We start from the raw sequence: 24,022 nt of genomic DNA, 5'->3' as shown, positions 1-24,022 counted from the left end.
AAAGAAGGGAACCGTAAGTAGTCTGTTTTCTGACTTAGTGATTTGTCTTCCTGCACCACACCGTTGTGCTCACTATTGGGTTAACTGGTGAGGAAAGATAGTAGGACTGATATTCCTGGAAGCCCAAGAGACTTAGGTTCAAGCAAGGGGGGAATGGAAGCAAGAGTGAGGGATAGGGTTCTAATGTCAAGTTCAAATATGAATGTGGAGTCTAATTCGATATCAAGAGCAAGAGAATTATGGCTGAATTAGCAGAGTAGCAGATAGGCGGTCGATAGTGTCTAAGGGGTCATGCAGCGTGAACACATAGGAACAACCTTGTTACCTCCTGTTACGAATCCACCCGACACCGCCTCCCACTTCCTATTCACAAGAACAACCACATAGAACAAGTTTACTTACAGGCCCGTCGCAACTCTCCTCCGAGTTGCGGCCGCTCCACAGCCTCCTCCGGGCACCACCAGTCTTCACTCCAGCATTCGTCTCCGTCCTGGTTCCCTGGTATCCCGGCGTCCCGCCTATCGGATCCCGCGTCTTCTCTCCGCTCTCCCGGGTCTTCAGGCGTTACAATAACGGGTCCCGCGTCTTCTTTCTGCTCTCAAAGGTCGACCGGTGTTGCAGAATCGGGTCTCGCGTCTTCTCGGCGTCTCTCTCCTTCTGCGCCACTCTCGACCGTTTCCCTTTGACCTCTGAGCCTCTTCATTGGCTCGAGGCTGCCGCTTCCGGGGAGACGACGCATCCACTGCCGGGTCACGCTGCTGGTCGCGCTCCTGTGTAGAAACAGGAAAACATTGTGGAAGTCCTGTATGCTGTTTCCTCGCTGGTTCCCGAAGTACAGGTTCTCTATCCAGCGTTTCATAGGTAAGCCCCGGGTCCTCCTCACAGTCTCCCATTATTTCTGTAAAACTTTCCCTTCTAAATCTATTCAAGTGATTGCTAATTTCAAATGAACCTTTTGCATTTCTATCTACATGAAAAAAAATTGGAAAAACTAAACCTACATAACACGTCCCATACCAATGGTCTGGGAGATTGTAATAAGCTTTATTCCCACAAACAAAATAAATTCCAGGAAAAATTGGATCCTTGCCTCCTTTAAATCCCCAACCCCCTATAATACGATAAGTGTCTTCACATTGACTTGCACCTACAAAATAATTTTCAAACAAAGTATTAGCTCTCGTTATACAAAATTTTCCACTAACAGGTTTATCTATGTGAATTGCAACATTTTCATTTCTACCATTAAGCTTTCCATCCTCCACTTGCCAAAATTTAGACTTAATAGGTTTTAACATCTAATTTTGCTTGAAAAGTGCCCTTCTCTCTTCCACCATATTTAAGAACGTCTTCTCTTCTGTTCTCAATTTACATGTTAAATTATTTCTAAAAGCATACTCATAAGTGAGTTCACTAGTCGTTAGGAAAAATTCCCTCATCTGTTTAGCATATTTCACTTTATTCAAGTTTTCTTCAACTTTTAAATTTGCAAAAATCTCATCAAAATTTGAATAGTTATATTCCAAACGTCCAGTTTTATAAAACAAACTAGCTATTACACTACATGTTATACCATAAGTAAGAGGAAGCATATTATACGTAACACCTTTAGACACAGAAGTAGGTAATTTCACACAAATGTAGCAGTCTTTTGCATCCATCACCTTAACATATTCAGATAAAAGTCTTGAAAAGGTATTACTAGAAAAATCTCCCATAGATCTATCTTGATGAATCTCTGGTTTATGTACAATAATTTTATCAGTCTCATCAACTTTATCATGATTAACCACAACTTTACTAGTCATGTTAGTTTTATACATCTCTTTATCTATTCCAAAAGGAAAAATGACAGCTAAAATTAACCAAACGAAAATTATCAAGATTACACATATTGAAGACAATTTGCAACATCTTTTGAAAATTGAGCATCTCAAAATATTATTAATATAAGGCATCTTTACTTTCAAATAAAAGCCCTAAAAAAATGGAAAATGAAAAATTACTGAAAAATTACTAAATATACTCTCCTCTTTTTTTTTTTAACAGATAACTTTATTTTCTAACAGCTTTTCTTCGACCTTATGTCCTACATCAATGTGTTTTCCCACTAACACAGTTTCTTCGACCTTGTGTCCCCTAACACAATTTCTTCAACCTTGTGTCACCTAATGAACAAAATCAATCATTATCACTTGCATCATCTAAATTTCCTTGACTACTATTTACTTCCACTACTGGTGGAATTATAATTAGGGCTCCCGGTTTTATGGTATTTATTTTTTCGCCATTTCCGTCTGTATTTATCCATATTTATTTTTCGGGCATTTTTTCTGTATTTATCCATATTTATTTTTCGGGCATTTTTTCTGTATTTATCCACATTTATGTTTGCCACAAGCAAAAGACGACGCTACAGCTAGTATTTTTCCACATTTATTTAAATTGACAATGCACACATGCGCTCAGTTGTTATTGGTCAACACTATACATTCATTTGAAAACTTTGCCTTTTGCAAAATGTCCCAAATATGCTTAAATGTGCTATCACAAGCCATTTGTCTCAGAGCCTTGCAGTTTCTGTCATCGGCAGAATGCCACATCCTTCCCCCCACTGAACACCATACTGTCCCACTGAGAGAAACTCACACTGCCTTCAGCTGCAACCCAATTGTGCCCCACCAGCGCTAAAGCTGTCCCTGGCCATTACTATGAGGATTGATGTTTTGTGTGTGCAGAGGAGAACAATCATTTGCAATGCAATAGGTCTCGCATTTACGCTAGTTTAAGCTTTTGGCATTGTAAATGACAATGCCTTTTATTTATCTGTTTTAAAAAATATATATATATATAAAAGGCATTGTCATTTACCATGCCAATAGCTTTAACTCGGGTAAATGCAAGACTTATTGCATTGAAAATGTTTGTCAATCACTCCTTTGTCTGCCCATAGCATGTTCCAGGGAGACTAGCAAGCTTCTTGTAACACTACTTGAATCGAAAACACTTTCATAATATCTTAAAATGTTTGTTGCATACCAACAGGCAGGCTGCATGAAGCAAAATCAAATGTTTCATTAAACAACACAGAGTGCATGTACATTAAATAATTACAAATTATTTTTCCACTATACTGCTTCCATTTTGTAAGTATATAACCAATGGACATTGTAACTGGTCCTTTCCGGGCCCTGTAGTCATGTCATTAACTTTTCAGGCAAAAACACTCATTGATTTCTGAATAATTAGTGTAAAAGCGTTAAGGTAACCATGTTGTTCCTGCTCACATTTCATATGCTTTACTTAATCTTGCACTCCTTATAAGTGTTTGCTTTTTCCAGGGTGTTGTTACTTTTTTTTTCCAGAAAGCATATTACTCTTGTGTAGTGCATAATTTGAATTGAGTCACATCCAGGAGTTCATAGCGGGGCACAATTGGGTTGTAGCTGAAGGCACTGAAATTTTCTCTCAGTGGGTTAGTATGGTGTTCAGTGGGGAGAGGATGTGGCACTATGGCCAGAGCTGCTGAATATGGAACTGGGGAACCAGGCTCAGCCGTCATGCCTAGTCCACCAGACCACTCTCCTGAGGGAGCACATTCCCATGCTAGACCTTAGAAGGCCACGCCAGACCTTAGAAGCCCTGGTGTCTTAGCATCAGCAGGTTGGCCCTAGCAGTGGCAAGTGTGAGTTAACCCTTAAGGCCTGTCCACCACAATCCATACTGACGTTCAACTCCAGTCTTGCGGGTAGGCCTACGAAGCAGCATACCCTAGAGCAACAGCGACTCTGTGAATGAGGTCTCAGAACCCTTGAGGCCAGTATTCCTCACCCAGTGGTACCTCCATTGGCCTTGTTTTAGCAGTGGTAGTGCAACTCACCACGGATCGGCAATGCAGGATTTGCACGTGCACCAAACTAAGTTTGCAAACGTTACGGTCTCTCTGCTTCATGCACAAGCACTTTTAACACATGCTGCCTCCTTTGTGGCCAATGGAATTATGCAGCAATGGAGGACAAAATTATGTTGCAGTGTTAACTAAATTATACAGCAAAAAAAGACTGTATCGTAATGCTGTACGTTTTCTGATACTTTATTATTTTGACATCTTTACACATATTAACAGTCTCTGCAAAGATTTTGCCTCATCTGCACCAGTGTACCATCGGTAACAAATGCAGCAGTGAGAACGGTGACCAGTCAACCTTTGCAAAAGGCCCTCTCCTTTGCAGCAACACAAGTCACATTTTTTAGGTTTCGCCCTGGCTGTAGCACCTGCGAAGCAGGTGCTCCGCCTAGGGCGAAATCTTATGATCCTACAATATGGGGCTTAGTCCCGCCTCTGTCTTCCATTGGCTAGCTCCATAAATGGAGGCTAGCCATTGGAAGAGATTGGCTGTCAATCACTCTTTCCCCATCGGAACGCGATTCGGGGGCGGTTCCGTTTCTTTTTTTAAGTCCCGCCCCTTTTAGGACGTCAGTGCAGTGGTGGGCGGGGTTTATTTTTTGGTCGTCGAGGTTTCATTTGCTCATTCCGCGGCCGACCGCCACCGGAAGAAGTCCTGGTGAGTGCTCCCCTCCTCCCGCTGTCCGTGTGCCCGCACGCCCCCCCTTCCGCTGTCCGTGTGCCCGTTAACCCGCCCCTCCCGCTGTCCGTGAGACCGTTCACCCGCCCCCCTCCAGCTGTCTGTTCACCCGCCCCCTCCCGCTGTCCGTGTGCCTGCCCGCCCCCCCTCCCGCTGAAACGTAAAGAGCAGCCACCCTGCATATTGCCCCAGTGCTCGTACTACAGCTTCCCCGCACCCTGCCGTGTGCTCCCACCGAACGCACACGGTGGTGGAGGGTATGTCTTCAAATGCACTGCTGTCTACAGTGGAGCATGCGTTGCCGTCACAGCGCTCCCCCACAGAGCAGCCCGCGTTCTTCCCCCGCCGCACACCACCAGTTTCCTCCATTCTATGCCCACCTCACATAGATCCACCAGAGAGGACGCACGGCACCCTACCTCTCACACGGCACCTCCGGAGAGCAGCATGTATTGCATTCCCACTCCACACACAGCACACCCACAAACCGCCTGCACGGCACCCGAGCTCACTGAGTACTTTGTTTTCCTTCTCACACGTGGATTTCACTCATTCCTTTAGCACACGGTTTACTGTTGGTCTGTACAGCTTCTGTGACAGACCGACAGGAGGAGAGGGGCGCATTGAGGATTCAGAGGAAGATCCCGAACAGGCTATTATTATGCACTCAATGGTAATTTCCAAATCCGCCTCTCCGCAGCGCCGGACCCCCCGCCAGGAAGTGCTGTGCTCGTGAACTTGTTGGATTTAAAGGAAAAGCATTCATATTTATTTGTTGCTGTCAGGGTTGAAGCAGATGGCTCGCTGGTTGCTTCTGTAGTGGGGGGGGGGGGGCTGGGTGGTATGCACCCCCGACTTGGTTCACAGTTCAGTACTTCCCACTCACTGCTTGTGGTGCCCCCGGGTTCTTCAGGGTGGAGGCACTGGTGTGCCAGGCAAAAGTGTTTTCTTACCACTTGTTGGCCGGGCACAGTTTGTCCGCTGGCAGCAGGCTGAGGATGAAGTGTGCCCGCCTGGTGATCTAAATAATGCCAAATAGACTGGCACTTTCTACAAGGCTGCTGGAGTGAATGAAGCGCTCGGGGGTACACTGACTCCTCCGATACCAATCAGATTGAGGGTGTCAAGATTGCAGCACAGGGAGCCGGGTCCACAGGGAGCAAGTCGAGGGCTAGAGGACACCCCACCGCCCCAGTCTTAGAGCACACCGGCCAATATCTCCTTAAATAAACACCGCCTCTCCCACCTTTTCGTATTTAGAGCACATACCCCCCCTCCCCGCAGATACCTCCTTTTATTGGCCGCACGTGCTTCTGTGGATCACATTCGCGTCACCACACCCTCCTCCACAAATCATATCACCCCACACATCCTTCCAAATGACATGTCACCCTCCATATCTCTCCACATGGGACATACCTCCCGTAGGCAACATGTCCAGCACACCTACTCCCACTGTTCCATCCTAAGCCAAATCTCCCCTCGAATCACATCCTCGCCACGATTGACATCTTATCCAACACACCCCCAATCCCCCGCCACATCCCTGCTCACAGGCCCCAACCGTTTAACGTGCAAAGCGTGAAAACGCTCGCGGTGACGCGCACTAGTAATATGAAGAAGGACACTGTGACGAGACAGGTATCCAATACAAGCAAATGAGTGAAGTTAGCGCGGTGAACTTTGGACAGACAGCCAAGTGCTTTTATTAACTCTTTGTGTCCCTCAGGGCCGACACTGCTGCTACTCATAGCATGTTCTGAGCACATCATAGGCTGGCCTTAAAACACTGCGAACGCTCTAAGCAGGATCCCAATCTTTCACACCGGGTGGGGTGGGGAGTTTGGAGCGCAGGCAGCACAGGGGTTCTTGGTCTCCCACAGTAACTTCTGTAGTAACATACAAAGCACACTATCAGCTGTAGAGGCAGGGCGCTTGCCTTGGCGTAGCCCAAAGTTGCTATCTTCCTGTGCACTGTGGTAGTAGGCTGCGTGGCAGTACCATGTAATGCTGTATTTAGAAGGTGTGTACGTGTATAGTTTTAGTAATCTATACATTTACTTACTTGACTTGACTTGTGTTGCTAATCATTATTTTAAGCATGACTGCTACCCTTCCCTGACTCCCCCCCCCCTCCATCCCCACCCACCATACGCCACATGCCTCTGAATGGTTAGTAGAGGTGGGGCGAACCCAGTCACATATTGGCAAAGAGGTCTCCAGTGAAGTGTGACCCACACAGTCCGTTCTTGGTCAGGGGGGAGAGTGGACCTTCCATTTCCGGCACGGTGTGTTCTGGCGCTGGTTGTTCGTGTATCCATCTGTCTCTTTCCCTGTTCTTTTCTGTTGCCCGTGCCTGCCTGCTAGTGAGAGTCTGTGTGGTGTGCCCTTTCTGTGTTTTCTTTTCTGTCTGCGTCCGTCTGTGTGTGTGTGGTTCTGTATGTGTGGGTGCATGTGGCTCTGTGTGTTGCTCTGTGTGGGTGCAAATGCAATAGGTCTCGCATTTGCAAGAGATTAAGCTATTGGCATTGTAAATGACAATCCCATTTATTTATCTATTTTCAAAACCAACACATAAATAAAAATGCTGTCATTTACATTCTAATAGCTCAAACTTTTCCAAAGGCGAAACCATTGCATTGTAAATGCTTGTTTTAACTTTTGATCTGTTTGAGCTACAAACCCGTTTTTTTGGTTAAAATCGTCAGATTATGCAGCAGATGATGTATTATGTGGCAAATATGGCAGAGCCTAATTATGTGTAAAACATTTGCAAACTAGGATATTTTGCCATTCATGTTTGAACTGCTTTTGTGTAAAATTGTAGAAGTGCTGATTATAGAAACTGCATGGCTCAGAGACATATGGCTTGTGATTCCTTTTTTAAGCTTATTTGGGACATTCTTTGATTCGAAATGTATTCCAGTTTGTGAATGTATTTTAATGTCGATAACTCATATTAAACCTTAAACATGTGTATCCATTGGTTGAATTAAATAATGTGCTAAGCTGGAACTGGTCACTGAAATCCCAAACAAATACTAAAAACTGGGATGTTTTGCTCTTTCTGGCCACACCTCTGGCTCCACTAACTGACCCATTCCTCTGGAAATTCCCGCTGTCTGATTCAAACTCCCACAGTTTCCCTACTTTTTTGTACCCCACTTCGACCACTGGAAACAGCATACTGGGATCCTCCTCCAAAAAGATAGCAATACTTCTCTCTGACGATTGCCAAAAAGCATGAAATGTGTACATGAAAACTTCCAGAACATGATTTCAAATTATAATTGCTAACTAGCTCGAGGCTTTTCTAATGGCTATATCCGGCGGGCCCACTTGGCCGGTAGAATACGGAGGACATTAAAAACTACAAATACAAGAATTCTTGGGGAAGGAAAAGCAGACCGAATAAAAGACAAGAAGCGATATGTTGGGGAGGGAGCAATCAAATTGTGCAAGAATTTGTAAAATTATATTTAGAGTCGAGTGTCTCGCAGTTTGTGCAATAATCCTCTCTGAATATCAGGGAGGGGATGTGGTATAACAGCCAAAACTGCCTACTGTGGAACTTTAGAACGAAGTTCGAGGCTCGAGGCTCAGCGCCGGCTCAACAAGGGCAAGTCAACATGGGCAAGTCAATTAATCTCCCCGTGCCTACAAAAAATTAATAACTGTCATGCGTAATGTGATTGTCGTCAGGTAAAGCGCTCCAAAATCTTCGGGTTCTAGTAACTTTCAAGCACTAGAATTGCACGAGAGACTGTGAGTGACACTAGTGTGTGTGCAAAGGAGGTCTTGCTGTGTAGCGCCTAAACAGAACCGTCTTCTAAGAGGAGTCACTGAGCTCCAGACAAATAGAATTCTCACATCCCTACCCCCAATGATAATGAGGGGAGTAGAGCGGGTTTGGCCCTCTTAAATCCATCAGCATAAAGCTTTGCAATTGAGCTCTCTGCATTCTCTGTGTGAGACGTTCTTTTTGCCAGATGCTTTGTTTAACTAACTTGCTGGGAAGGGTTTGTCTCTTCTCCCGTCGTTCATCTCTGCGACAAAGGTGGCCCAGCACCCTGCTGCGTCTCTGTAAATGGTCTTCCAAAGACCTGTGAAGTGCTCGGGTGCGGCTGGCAGCTCGGTGCCTGCCCGGGAAGGTGTCTCAGCCCGGGCTGACACCTCTTAACCCTCTAAGGAGGGGGAGACACCAGATTGCAACAGAACAAAATGTACTAGTATTTTCCCGTTTATACATATAAATACAGATAAAGGAAAACTTGTTTTCCGTCTGTATTTATAAGTAAATATCCGTAAAAACGGAAAACCGGGAGCCCTAATTATAATATAGGTCCAATCAGTAGATTTGTACTTCTGATTTGGCTTTATTATTCTCTTTGCTCTGCTGTTTATCACTTCTATTTTCTTTCCTGCTTGTTTTTTCTTATTTAAGTCTTCTTCTTTTTGACTTGGGATCTCATTCACCTGCTCCTTTGCTTTATTCACTAATTTATATTTTAGGCCTTCGTTTTCATTTGGCCAATTATCACCTTTTCTTGATAATTTCCTTTTTGGTTCCTCTAGATTATACTCCACTCTCCAAGCTCTTTTCCTTGATCTTTTCAGTTTTGATTCATCTCCACTATCATCTGTTTCACTGTCTGTGTTATCAGCTGATTCATTAATAATCAGTTTTATTGCATTAGATTCTTCTTTAGATTCAGGTACTTCTTTACTCAGCAGTTTCACTCTGTTAGGAACAACATCCTTATAGCTGGTACTTGGAATCTCTTCTTCCGCTTCTTCCTCAATTACTTCCAATTCACCAGTTTCAGAATTTTCGTTCCTTCTTCCAAAGCTTCCAATCTGCTTTTCAATACTCTCCTGATCTTGATCTTGAATCACTTCTTGTTCAGTTTCCTTTTCTGCTTCTTGATCTAGCAGATCTTTATCATTTTCTTCTTCAGAATCTTGTATCACAATTTCGTCATTTTCTTCATTCAATGCTTCATTCACATTTGAATTTTCCAGATGTCGACTTTCTAGTCGATCTTCAGGATCTGGATTTCTTTCAGGTTCGTCTTCCGAATCTGAATCAGCTGTTGTTTCACCTTCGTCAGGATTCTCAGGTGTTGGCACACGTATGGTGTGGCTAGCATGAATCCATCTCTTCAATCCCCTACACTTTACTGCATTTGTTGTGACTAATATCACCTGTCTTGCCCTCTGCCACTTTGGTACTAGGCAATTTCTTCTTCAATGTGCTTTTGTCCTTACCCAGTCTCCTGGTAACAGATCATGAGCTTGTTCTTTCTATTTTTTTTAAATACTTCAGTTCCTACCTGATGGAACACAGAAGTCACCACATCAGATAGATTTTTGCTCTTTGCACTCCACGAGTTGCATGTCAGAATTGACACGATTCTTTGTAGTCATGCACTAGCGCCTCTGGCGACTCGCTCTGAATACTTGACCAGGACATTGTCGGATCATAATCCTCCAGTGGTGTCCCTCCAATGGCAACAGGCGAGAACTGCGATTCCCACTTGGCGGTTGCAACCGGACACTCTGGAGGATCTGGTCTTTAGTACTAAAATACAGACTGGAATTGATAACTATTTCGCAGTGAACGAAGGAATGGCATCTACTAGGGGAATGGAATGGGACGCTTTCAAAGTAGTAGTCCGAGGGATATGCATTAGCAGTCATGCGGGAGGAAAGTAGTGGTGGCCGATGTAGAAAAGGCAGAAGAGGCGCTGCGAGAAGTGGAGAAGCAAAGACCAGAGCAGAGAGCGCTCCAGGAACGGCTGGTGGAAGCTAAAGAACGCGTGGCGGTGGAGACTGAAAGATTGCGATGCTTTGACTACAGACAGTATATGGTAAAAGTGCATGCGGAGGGAGATAAAGTAGGGACACTTTTAGCGAAACTAGCAACACCAGGGACAGGGGGGTGCTCAATAATAAGCATGAGAACAGACTCGGGAGATGTTGTGTATTCCCAGTCCGAAATTCTCTCATGCTTCTTGCGATACTACACAACATTGTATTGCACTCAATTAGAGGCTGAGGGACCAGACTAATGGGGACCCAGCTGCCGCAGTTGGAGAGAGTAGATGCTGAGAAATTAGGGCAGAACATTCAGCTAGGAGAGGTGAGAGGAGCGATCAAACAGATGGCCAAGAATAAGACCCCAGGAGTAGATGGGCTCCCTATAGAATTCTATGCGAAGTACATAGATGTCCTGGCACCCCGTTTGGTGGAAGTGTATAATGAAGTGGTGGAACAGGGCCATTTACCGCAGTCCATGAGGGAGGCGCTGATAATTCCCTTGTTAAAACCTGGAAGGGATGGTGGTGATGTGACCTCTTATAGACCATTGTCAATGCTGACGGTGGACTATAAGATCCTGAGTAATGTACTGGCAACAAGGTTGCTACCGCACATGACTGCACTGGTACATGCGGACCAAGCGGGGTTTATTCCAACTAGGAATACGTTGGGTAATATTCGACGGCTAGTACGAATATTGGAAAGCGATCTAGATGCTGATATGCTACTGGCTGTCTTATCGGTGGACATAGAGAAGGCATTTGTCAGCCTGGAGTGGAATTACCTAGATAGAGTGCTGGAGAGGTTTGGCCTTGGGAAACGATTTAGGCGATGGACAAAGGTCCTGTATTCCTTAGCAACGGCCAGGGTGAGAATGGGTAATGTCATATCCTCGCAATATCCTGTCCAGAGAGGCACAAGGCAAGGCTGTTCGCTCTCGCCCTTGCTGTTCGCATTGGCGATTGAACCTCTGGCGGCCCAAGCTAGAACGGGAAGGGCCTATAATGGCCTTATGTGCAGCGGAGGTCCACATCACATTGCGTTGTATGCGGATGATCTGCTCCTGTTCCTGGAAGACGCAACTGTAGCACTACAGGGAGCGGTGGCCCTGCTCACGGAATTTGGAACTCTGTCCGGACTTAAGGTTAATTGGGGAAAGACTTGTGCTTTCCCTTTGAAGGCGGACATGCAGCAGCCGGTGTTGCCGTCTGCACTGATATGGGAGCGATTACGTTTCACCTACCTAGGAGTCCGAATATATCATGAGAAGGATGCCATGCTGGACGCGAATCTGGGACGCTGTATAAGGGCTTTGAAAGGCTGTATGACGTTTTGGGCTACGCTCCCCTTGTCAGTGTTGGGAAGAGTGGCTCCTTTGAAAATGGTGGCCCTACCCCGATTACTCTACTATTTCCGTACGCTACCATTGTGGCTACCCCCGAGATTCTTTCGCGAGTTACGTACGCTCACGACAGATTTTGTTTGGGGACATGGGAGGAGACGAGTGGCACTAGATACGCTGTTGAGGCCGAAATTAGACGGAGGATTGGCTGTCCCTAACTTTGAACTCTACTACTTAGCGGCACAGCTGCAGGTCCTGACACAGAGTGTGGCACGTGAGTTCAGGGGTCCGGAACAGAACCGAGGGCAGGGAATCCAGAGGCATGTACTTTCCTATATTGTCATGCAACAAAAACTGGAATTGAAAGAGTTAACAGCAGAAGAAAGAACGCTGAGATTTTGCTGGAATAAAAGTCAGCGTAGGGCGGGGGTTATGCACCCATATGCGCCCGAAATACCACTGGTATGCTGACGGCCTTGCCGCACGGAGGCGACTGGTCGCGGTTGTTGAAATGGGAAGATCTGGGGCTCCAACTAATAGGGGACCTGTATGCTGAGGGTGAACTGTTACCTTTCCGAGCGCTACAATAACAATTTGGTCTCCCTGATGGGCATTTCCTACTACACATGGCTGTTACTTCAGCAATTAAGAAACATTGGAAATCAGGGCAGTTAGAACCCAAAACAACGATGGCTTGCCAATACGTGGGGATGGCGGCGGGCACCTTCAAGGCGGTAACTTGCTTACAGTCACGAATGTTGCAGGAAAAATTGGAACCACTTACTACACTCCGACAGAAATGGGAGGAGAAGGTGGGGAAACCTATAACAGAGGTGACGTGGAGCCAGATCCTGAGGAGGACGTGGAAGGGGAGCAGGAATGCTCACTTCCAACAAGTGCACTTTTTTGTGCTTCATAGGGCTTACCTTACCCCTGGGAAAATAAAGAAGTATTTCCAGGTCCAAGATGCAGCCTGCCCACAATGCCGGATGCTTGATGTAGAACTCGAACATATGTTATGGGATTGCCCTAAGTTGGGACCCTACTGGGATGAGGTAGGAGAGCTTTTAAACGAGACCACGGACAGGCATATAGAATTTGACATGGCGACTTGTCTGCTCCTATGGTTTCCTCACACAAAAAATACTAAAATCACCAGCAAGTTTATCGACCTGGGCCTTATGCTGGCCCAGAGAGAGATAACCTGGCACTGGAAGTCGAAGGAGGGCCCTTCGAGTAAAAGATGGGCAAGTGAAATGTGCAAATGGGCTAGTAGTGAGGGCACTATTAGACGCAGACAGGCTACCCGCACAGCTAATGAGAAAAGCCTAGAAATGGCAAGGGCATGGGAAGATCTAACGCAAACGTTCAAAAACAGTCTAGAGACTGAAGAGGGCTAGACGGGAAGGGTGGTGAAAAGTAGTTCCTATAGATACACAAGATAACGAATCAGGTCCCAGTAGTCTTTTCCCAAGGATAGATATTCATTACGAGCTAGGCCCACACCAGTTGAGGTTGATGGGGGAGAGGGAGGGGTGGGTGGGCAACCCCGAGTTGTTTTAATGGGTTGAGATCGGTAGCAGAAAGAAGTGGGGTGATGCACTGAGCAATGTGGTCAAGATATGTGGGATAAAATGAGTGCCTGGGGGACATAACCCCTGGAGTACCTGCACCAAAAGACGAGTTGGCTGTTGAAGGGTCAAAGGACCATATTAAGAGCACAAGCTAGGATCCCCTACTTGGCTTCAGGCATAGACCATTCAATTGTAAGGAGTGGGGACGGGGGAAGGGAGGTTAGGGATACAAAAGCAGATATATATTCTCCTGCCTAGGGGCGCGCCTGGCCCTTCCTTAACCGCTGTCGGATCAACGCTAGCTAAATGACGCCGCCCAGCCTCCGGGATGTGGGCAAAGTGGCTGTGTAAGAGAACTGATTGATGGTTTGTAGGGGAGTGGGTGCGCCGAGGTTAACAACTGTATGTCTTATTTTGTTTTTGTGGAAATCTGCAATAAAAATTATTTAAAAAATAAAATAAAAAAAAGATAGCTTTTTCCAATAATCCATAATGACGCTATCATTAATGCTTAACAGTTTATCGACTGGAACAAATGCTTGCCTCATAACCCTGCCCATTAAAATTTCATGAGGACTCAATCCTGTTTTTCTATCTGGAATGCTTCTCAAAGACATCAAAACAAGTGGAAGGGCATCTGTCCACTTCATTCCTGTTGCTAAGCTATTCTGTTTTTTATTGTACCATTCACTTGCTCAACAACACCTGATGCTTCTGGTCTGTAAGCACAATGTAATTTTTGCTTTATATCCAGTGCTTCACAAATCAATTTTAGCAATCTGTTTTCAAAATGTGTGCCACGATCTGTCTCGATCGACACTGGAAATCCATACCTTGGTATGATTTCTCTCAAAAGCAATTTTGCCACAGTAATTGAATTATTGTGACGTGTTGGGAATGCTTCTACCCATCTTGAAAATAAACAGATTATCACCAACACATATCTGAGTTTATTGTGAGGTGGCATGTCAATGAAGTCAAGCTGTATTCTGGTAAATGGACCACCTTCCTGTCCTATGGTTCCCATGCTTACAACAGTTTTTCTGTTTGGGTTGATCTGTTGACAGATAAGACACCTTTGACAAAAGGACTCTGCAATTATTCTGAATTTTGGATTGTACCATATTTGTCTAAATAATCTAATCATTGAATCTCTTCCAACATGTCCTGGACCCTGGTACATGCGTGCCATGTCAGAAATCATACTATCTGGCATTACTGCTCTGTCATCTCTGTAAACCCAAACCTCATCTTCTTCTCTTTGTCTGCATCCTGCTTTTAACCATGTGTTTTTACTCCTCATCATTTGCCTTATCTTGCAACTGTTTTACTCCCTGCCAAGTCTCAACTACAGATGTTAGCATAAGTGAGTTCAAAACATGTTCATTTTCTTTTTCCCGATTAATGGACACATTATGTTTTGCACAGAATTTTGCTATTGAGTCAGCATATGAGTTTCCTTTTGTTATGTAATCCTCTCCTTTCTTATGTGCTGTGCTTTTTACTACTGTAATTTTTTCTGGTAGCTGAATTCCATCAATCAATCTTTTGATCAACTGAGCATTTCTTATTGGTGATCCCGCAGAAGTTAAATAACCTCTTTCAGACCAGAGCTAGCCATAGTCATGGACTATACCATAACCATATGGACTATCAGCCACTATGGTAATTTTTAGCTCTTTTCCCAATTCACATGCACAAATCAAAGCAATTAATTCTGCTACTTGAGATGAATGAATTCCTTTGAGACAGGAAGCTTCAATTACATCTGCAACTGTACATACTGAATATGCTGCACTCAAAACACCTTAATCTATTCTTAAACATGAACCATCAACAAACAAAACATAATCTGATTCAGGTAACGGGACATCTTTAATGTCCTGTCTTGGTTTAGTGCAATATTCTAATACATCCAGGCATTCATGATCAATTTCATCCCTGATTTCTGTTTCAGTAGTATCAGGTAATAATGTGGAAGAATTTAAATTCACACATCTCGCAATTGAAACATTGTCCAAGCCAAGAATAACCTTTTCATATTTTGTTAACCTATTGTTTGTCAAATGTTGTGTTCTGCTTCTGGTAAGGAGAATTTCAACTGAGTGTGGTACATATACTTTTACAGGAAATCCCATTATTATTCCTTCACTTTGTTCTAAACGTACACTTGTTGCAGCTACTGCTTTTAAGCAACCTGGTAATGCTTTTGCAACAGGGTCAAGAACAGCTGAGAAATATGCTATTGGCTTTCTCACTCTTCCATGTCTTTGAATCAGAACTGATAATGCACATCCTTCTCTTTCACTGCAATACAGCTCAAATTATTTTTCATAATCAGGCATTCCTAGTGCTGGAGCTTCACACAAACTTTTCTTTAACTGTTCAAAAGCTTCTAATTCGGTTTTTGTTAGGCTAATTGGGTCTTTTAAGTCTGCTTTTGTCAGTCTCTGCAATGGTTTTGCGATTACTGAAAACCCACTAATCCATTGGCGACAATAACCTACCATTCCTAGAAACATTCTAACTTGTCTCTGTGTTTTTGGAGGTTGCACTGCTTGAATCATTTTTATTCTTTCTGTTGTTACTTGACTGACTCCTTTTGCAATTCTGTGACCAAGATATTTTACTTCTTGTTTGCAAAACTGTAATTTTGCAGGAGATACTTTATGTCCCTCATCTACCAGATGATTTAAAAGAGTAATGGTATCTGTTACACAATTATCTCTCGTTTTTCCGGCCACAAGGAGGTCATCAATATACTCCACTAACGTAGATTTTCCAGGTAAATCTAGATTTTCCAATGATTTCTTCAGCAACGGATTAAAAATAGATGGACTTTCGGTGTACCCTTGAGGGATTCTATACCATGCTAAAATACGCTCTTTGAACCGGAACACAAACATTTGTTTGCTTTTTGGATGCAGTGGAACAGTAAATAATGCATTACACAAATCAATAACTGTATACCATTCTGCATCATGCGGAATCTGATATAAAACTACCGCTGGATTTGGTACAACTGGGCAACATGGAACATCAATTTTATTAACCTTTCTCAGGTCTTGAACAATTCTGAAAGTTCCATTTGGCTTTTAATTCCCATAACTGGTGAATTACATGGACTACTCTCAATTTCTTTTACAACACCTTGATTTATGAATTTATCTATTACAGGGGTAACACCTTCAATCACTTCTGCTTTCATTTTATACTGAGGAGTGTTTAGATAATCTGCTCCTTGTTTTACTGATATTTTTACTGGATCTACATTTTTCATCAAACCCATTTCATCTCCAGTGAAATCCCAAATTTTTACATTCACTGTGTCTTTTAATTCTTCAGGTAGATTATTCTTATCAAACACAGGAAATAATTTACTTTCTTCTGCCTCAACCATTGACATTGTTAATTTGTAAAGCCCATCTTCTTCAGGAGTTTGAAGCTCTATACCATCCGGTGAGCAATATATTGCACAGTTCATTTTACATAAGATATCCCTACCTAATAGATTTACAGGACTGCTATCACAAACTACAAATCTATGCATGTCTTTAAATTTACCTATTTCAACTTCAACAGGTTCAGTTAAATCTGTTTTTATTTGCTGATTAGCTACACCTACTACTTGGATTTTATCTCCAGAGAGAGGAAGATTTCTATTTCCACTGATCTAACAGTAGAACGGGTAGCACCTGTATCCACTAGGAAAGTAATTTCTACATCAATCACTTTACCATTTACAAATGGACCAGATTGATCTACCTCAAGAGTGGCTCCAAGCACACACTCTTCCTCCTCTCTCAGGCACCGTCAGAAGTATTCTTCAGATTCACTCCCTCCATCTTCTTTCAGCCAATATTGTTGAGACACATTAAACACATTCACTCTTGGTGATCTGTTTACCTGTTCACCTCCGCTGAATCCTGTTTCTGCACTGTATCTCTGCACATTTACACAGTTTGGAAGTGGCGGTTGTGGTAACTGACTTTGCTGGATCACTACCTGTCGCTGTAGCTGTTGCTGCTCATTTATCTCATTCTGCATCTGTGGATTTAATGATGTATTTTTTAAATGAATTCTGGGGGAATTCTTGCATTCACGCTTCCAGTGTCCAATTTCGTCACAATTAAAACATGGGAGTTTCTGTTTTAACTCTTCTATATTTCCCATCAATATTGGCTTATTATAATTACCTTTAAATTTCCCTTGATTCTGATCAACATTCTTATTTCCTAAAGTTGCTATTTGTTGTTCAGCCACTTTTACTTGTGCCCACATAGCTTTTTCTTTCAACTTCTTTTGTTTAGCTTCTATTTCATCACTACAGTATTTTGCTTTTCTCAAGATATCATCTACTGTGTGTGATTGCTAACCAACTATTCCAGTTCTTACCATTTTACTAATTTCAGGTCTCAAGCCATATACAAATCTGTATATTAAATGGCTCATGTCTTTCTCACTTAAATGTTCATAACCACTGTATTGTTTAAATACCAGCAGTAATCTTTCATAAAATGAATGTACTGATTCCTTAGACTCTTGGATTGTTCTATCTATTTTAACCCAATCTATCTCTTTTGGGGGAATCTTGTCAGGATCGCGCCGGGACAATGACAATTGATGCGCCTGCCGAGTAATAAGAAACCGGCTGAAGAAAGAACTATGTGTCCCAGAATCCCCATGGGAGGAGGAGCCTTTAAAAAGGGGATGTGCGCACTTCCGCATGTGCGTAATTTTGTCCGTGGATGGAGCATCGCGTTGGAGAACGAATATTGGATATTGCTGTGCCGGCTGATTAAAGTGGAGCTCGGAAGGGAGAGGATTCACCCGCTGAGTTGCAGCGCTGTTTAAAGCCGAGGCTGGACCGCTGTGTCCCGAGTTTCGTGTGGACCAGTTGGTGGGAGAGGATTCACTCACGTCGTCCCGAAACTAGTAGGCGGTTCAGAAGTCAGGTAGGGAGAGAGGAGTTGGGATCAGCTCTTTCTCTCAGACCTATCGTATTCATCTGCTTTACTTTGTAATCGGAAACCGGGTAGAGATACCGTGAAGTAACGGTGCTATCCCGCGGCCCTGTGATTTGTTCTTTGGTTGTCATACACACTTTGGAAACCCTCCCCGTTTGTAAATACTCAACGTGTTGATCCCCTGGAGAGGAGGAGCGCTGAGGGAGCAGAATAAGAGTCCTTGGAATTTGAACAGCAGACAGCGTGTTGATACCTAGGGGAGGAGGAGCGCTGCATCGAGCTTACTTAAGGCGACGGTTGTTACACCGTGGAAGCCAGACTTATTATAAGTAACTCGACTTGCCTGTTAGCTTTGGAGTACATTACAATCATTTATTTTTGAGGAAAGGGGCAGTACTTTACTTTGGTCTTGCTGTATAACCTGAGTTGAAGGGTAATGCTTAATGAAGGCTGGATAGTCTTCGTGTTTGGTTATTGGTTGTAGGATCTGATTATACAAGGTAATAGACATTTTAGTGAGACCTATTGAGAGTAGAATAGGAAATGTCGTGTTTACTAATGTGTCTGATTATGTATTCCAGATCCTTAGTCCCTGCTGTCCCTTCCCGTCCTTTGTCCCCTGCCTGATCTGACCAGAACTCAGTGTTATACGTATTGAGTTTGGAACGATCTAGAAGTGGAATCATTATATCATCATACCGACCCTGAGGAGCTGGATCATAACAAATCTTGTTTTTCAAAAACACAATTACCTGTTTGTACTTTCTCATTACCTCTGGTGAAGGAGCACCTGTTACTTTATCTCGTTCATATTCTTCTCTAGGACAATCTATAGTAGTTTTAAAGTCTGTCCAAAGATCTGATGGGACAACTATGTCAAATAATCCATCAAGATCAATCCACAAAACTTTTGAAAATTTCACAAATCTGTCTACCTGTCGATACCATTCTACATGTTTTTCTCTTAATCGAGGAAAATCATTTGTAAACAGTAAAATGTCCTGTCGTGTCCATGGGGCATGCACATACCCTCCTCCCGCTATTTCTCTCATTGGAAACTCATTTACTACTTTTTCCTTTTCCCTGATAGGAAAAGCTAAACTTGTTCTGTCTTCATCTCTTTTCTTTGTCCATTTTGCTCTCCATTTACTTATTTCACCCCATTTTCTCAAAATCACAATTAAATCTTTTATATGGATGATTCTTCCTGTAGTATTCATATTTTCAATGTCTTTTTCAGAGAAATCCACCCTATAATTTTTCTGCAAATTCTTCTGCTTACTTAAATCTACTTCTAATTCAAAAGCCATATCCTCTAATTGATCATATTTGTTTTTCGTTGTCCATGTTATGCTTTTGTAAATAAAAATTAATTCATCATCCTGATATGCCTTCAATCTGTCAGTTCCAATTATGAATTCCTCTAAATCTGCTTTCAATTTTCCAACATCAAGTAATTTTCATTCTGGGGTTTGTGTTAAATCTACTTTACTCAGACTCTTTTCCGGAGTTCCAGAGTCAGATTCTGCACCAGTTGGAGTTTTACATGACAAACTTTGATTAAAAGTTAAGTCAGGCATCATTATTTTCTCTCTATGTATTTCAGACAAGTCTGAATAAAAATTTTCAGTCACTTTCTGTCTTTCTGAATTTAATGGAACAGTTAACGCTGAATGTCTAATTTAATTTTGATCAAATACTGGAAGAACAGGTCCAATCGTTACAGGTACTGTTACTGCTTCCATGCTTTTAGTTAACTGCTGTATTAATTAATTCGTAGAACGAATATATTCTGAGGTATTTGGTAATCCCTCATACCTTTCTGTTCTATTTCCATTTCTTGGGGTTTCATTTCTTTGAACTGGGGTTTCAGTATAATTACTATTTTCTCCTGATATATTTGAATAACGTCCTGTTTCTACTCTTTCAGGTGTTTTTCTATTATTCGGATTTATTTCAGGAGATATCTCATCAATAATTTCTCTTTGAGGAGCACTTGGAGAAAACCATGAACAAACTGGTTGATAAGGTGGCGTTTTTTTAGTATAAATTTCTTCTAATACCGCATCTTCTGAATCACTTTCTTCACTATTTTTCTATTTCTTTTTGGCACTCTTTTGTCCAGTTACTTCATCAATTAATTTCACTGGATACAAGCCATCACACATGTCTGCACTTCTCCATCGACGCATTCTATCCTCATGTGTTTCTCTATCAAGACCTAATCCTGTTCCCCTTAATATTCTCCTACTCTCTCGTTGTAATTCAAACATTTCATCATCCCATTCAACTAAAGCTTCAAATTGAGTAGGTCTAGGCTTTGGTACAAGCTTCATCATTTTGTCTCTTAAATTTTTCAAAACTTCTATGTTAAATGATCCATCTTCTGGCCATGCTAATACACCATCATTTTCAGTATACTTCATCCAATTCTCAATCCAAAGACAAGTATGATAACCATATTCACCCAACATATAAGCTGCAGGTGTTTTGTACTTATGAAGTAATCTTCCACCCCGCGTTAAAATTTTCTTGTCAGGTTTAATTTTATTTTTCAATTTCTGAAACCATGAAAGCTTCTTTTTCTCCTTTATGTAATAGTAGTCCATGTTTTTAAACAATTTCCCTTACTTCGGAAAAGATCGTAACAACTTCCTTGTTTTTCCGCAACACCAACCAATCCATGCGCGAAACTTAGCAACAAACCAATCAAGTTAAGCTTCGTCACTATTTTGCTCAACCAATAGAATTACTCCTTTTCAGGATGATCCAATCAGCTGCAAGCTTGCCTTAGTCACATGAACCAATCTGTGCGCAAATACTGTGACGTATGTTAGCCAATCACAGCGCGACACTTGTGACGTATGCTACCGCTGCACCTGCTCTGTCTCTCACACCTCTCCTTAAACTGACACCTCCTTTACAAAAAAATTTCACAGCGCCATATTTACAAATCTTTCAATTGAATTCAGTTAATAACTCCACAAAAACAAACCATTTGTCTGTTTCGCTAAAATAAAGTGATAGCTTTCTCAAACATTCAAGTATTCTTATCACGTGAAATAGACAACACTATTTTCACAGAATATTTAAATTTGTCGATAAAGTAAGGCTGCTTTACCCTTCTAGCAGGTAATAACGAACTCGTTTCTCTCTAAATGCACATACAGAGATATTTTACACCTCCTTAGAGTTAATTTAGAGTTTCACTCAATCGTACATTACAAATTCATTTATGCACATTCATACAGAAAAATCCCTAGCCATGCATACATGAATCTTAAGTAGGACTTTAACCCACAAATAGAAATCCTCACTCGCCAGTAAGATAGACGACGCTTCCTTACCCTTCACTCAAGCTTAGATAAATTCTACTACTCTTTTCACGATGAGTTTTAAAACAGGACAGAAGTCCCTATACACGAAAGCTACTATTTCATAGACAATCCTCACTATACATTCCACCGTACACACCTAAAAACCCTAAACTTGAGCTGTACGACCACAACACTTGTGATATACGGCGATACCACTATTTTGAAACAGAACAAATGCACTGTGTAACTTCACCTGTCACGCTTCTCATGCTGGCACAAATCAGAAATTTTCACACTGCTGGAAAAACCCTTTCGACTACATATAACAACTGAACAAACTTAACATGTTTTAGACATCAATCCTATGTATTACCATGTAACATACAAGTTACCATAGAAACCATCACTCTGCTACCAAGTAATTGATCCAGCGCTCTGATTGAAAAACTGTCTCATAAACGCTCCCTATCACCTCAATGCTTACCATTAATCATGAAACACATATAAAGGCCCATAACACCAATGAGATAAGTTTTGAGCAACTGAATCAGGTGGTATGATTAGGGCTCCCGGTTTTATGGTATTTATTTTTTTGCCATTTCCGTCTGTATTTATTCATATTTATTTTTTGGGCATTATTTCTGTATTTCTCCGCATTTATTTTTGCCACAAGGAAAAGACGCCGCTACAGCTAGTATTTCTCCGCATTTATTTAGATTGACAATGCACACTAGCCCCCTAAATTCAAAAAGCGCAAACATCTTCACCAATCCTTCTCTGGGCAGCAACCAAGAGGTGGAATAGCATTCCTCCGTCCTGAGAACGGTCCCTACAAACAGCACGTTCAAGAGGAATGAAAGCGCTCCTAGTTGAACACAAAATTACAGTTACTATATCTCACACCTTGGACATGCCTGGTTCTCAATTGTGGTTCTGGAACATCACACATAACACTTTCCATAGTCTTTCACTGTTTCTAGATTAGATCTTAATGGCTAGCATTGAACAGGAACCACTGTAATCTAAGAATTTCTGTTTGCTGCTCTAATCCAGCCTGTTCTCTGGGATTAGAGTACGTGTGGGTAAAATGGCATTTCAAAATATACAGTCTTTATATATGTATGCTCACTAATTTCTCCTCATTGCATCACTCCAATGCAAAGTTCTCTTAGGTAACGTGATGTGGTCTGCGCTCCACAAAAACCTTAAATAAATCAATGAACGCTATAGGCAAAAGCGCGATTGGTGTGAAACATCCACCCTCCATACACACGTCACTTCCGATTTACTCTCCTGTGGATGTGTATTCAAAAACTGTCTCTAAAGTGAGCTGTATCTTAAAACATTTCTCTAGGGGAACATGCACGATAAATGTCTGAGTTTTTTTTTACACCATGGTAACAATGTCCTGCTCGACATACAAACTTAAAAGTAAATTAATTGACCAGACCACCCCGGGCACCCCGCACCGCCCCCGCCCCTGGCACTAAGGTATTAAAAACATTGGGATCTCTTAAACAGACACCGAGGGCCCAATAACGGATAGGAAAGCTTCTGGGAGCTATCTAATAAAAGAGGTGCCTCTCGAGTTCGTGTTTTAAAAGCACCCGTGTTTGTGCACTCCTGGCTTGGGCAAGTTCAGAAGGGGGCTGGTAGGGGACTTGGGAGGGGTGGGGACAGTGAGGGCCTGGGAGGGGGGGGTACTTCAAAACATGAGGTCAGTCGAAGTAGACTGCGAGGCGGGATGACGGAGGAGAGAATCACGGTTGGAGAAATGCATAAATAAACACTTACAACTCCAAGGCCAGTTCATAGGCAGAGAAACCATACATGCTCACATGCCCCTGGCAGGGAAATCAGTGCAGGGGCACCCAGGGTGATTCAGTCGCTCCTCCACTCGCTGCCCGTGCTTTGAGAGCCGAGGTGATGCCCCCAACTGTACGCCCACGCACTTCAAGCAGAGCCGCCACAACAAGCAATTCTGACTCGTTAGAGACTTATCTTGTGAATAGGAAAGGCGGCGGGCTGGCGCAGAGATAAAGCCGACGGTGGCAACAGTAAGGCGCCTTCACACCTGGTGGTCCGTAGTGCAGGGAAACAGTCATCTGTAGTGCAGGCAAACAGGAAGAATAGGCAGGTGAGCCAGCGAAATAAAGTGCAAAAGTTATGAGGGAGGGGCCGGAGGTGTTGGAATGCCCACACAATGACGCTATGATCAGACCAGGATAGGCTGAGGGGCACGATCATCACTGAAAGACCCTGCGCCCAAAAGCCCACATGAGGGCAGTAAAAGACCCTGATTGAAGGATTGCAAGGAATTTCCTGGAACGGGGGCGTGGCAAGGAAACTCTTCACTGGAGCACGGCAGAGCGCAGCAACATTTAGTAGTATTTAGCCGTTTATTCATATAAATACA

General features: G+C 42.8%; 1 pseudogene; it reads right to left on the bottom strand.

Annotated features, from left to right (window-relative positions):
• LOC147711330 (uncharacterized) overlaps positions 1-20,898 on the bottom strand; it is a 50,583-nt pseudogene extending 29,685 nt beyond the window's left edge.
• Positions 20,899-24,022: the final 3,124 nt, after the last annotated feature.

The sequence above is a fragment of the Lissotriton vulgaris genome, chromosome 5 (genome assembly GCF_964263255.1).
Source record: "Lissotriton vulgaris chromosome 5, aLisVul1.2, whole genome shotgun sequence".
Taxonomy (NCBI): domain Eukaryota; kingdom Metazoa; phylum Chordata; class Amphibia; order Caudata; family Salamandridae; genus Lissotriton; species Lissotriton vulgaris.
Note: the sequence above shows the minus strand (reverse complement) of the source record. Positions and strands in the feature narration are given on the sequence as shown.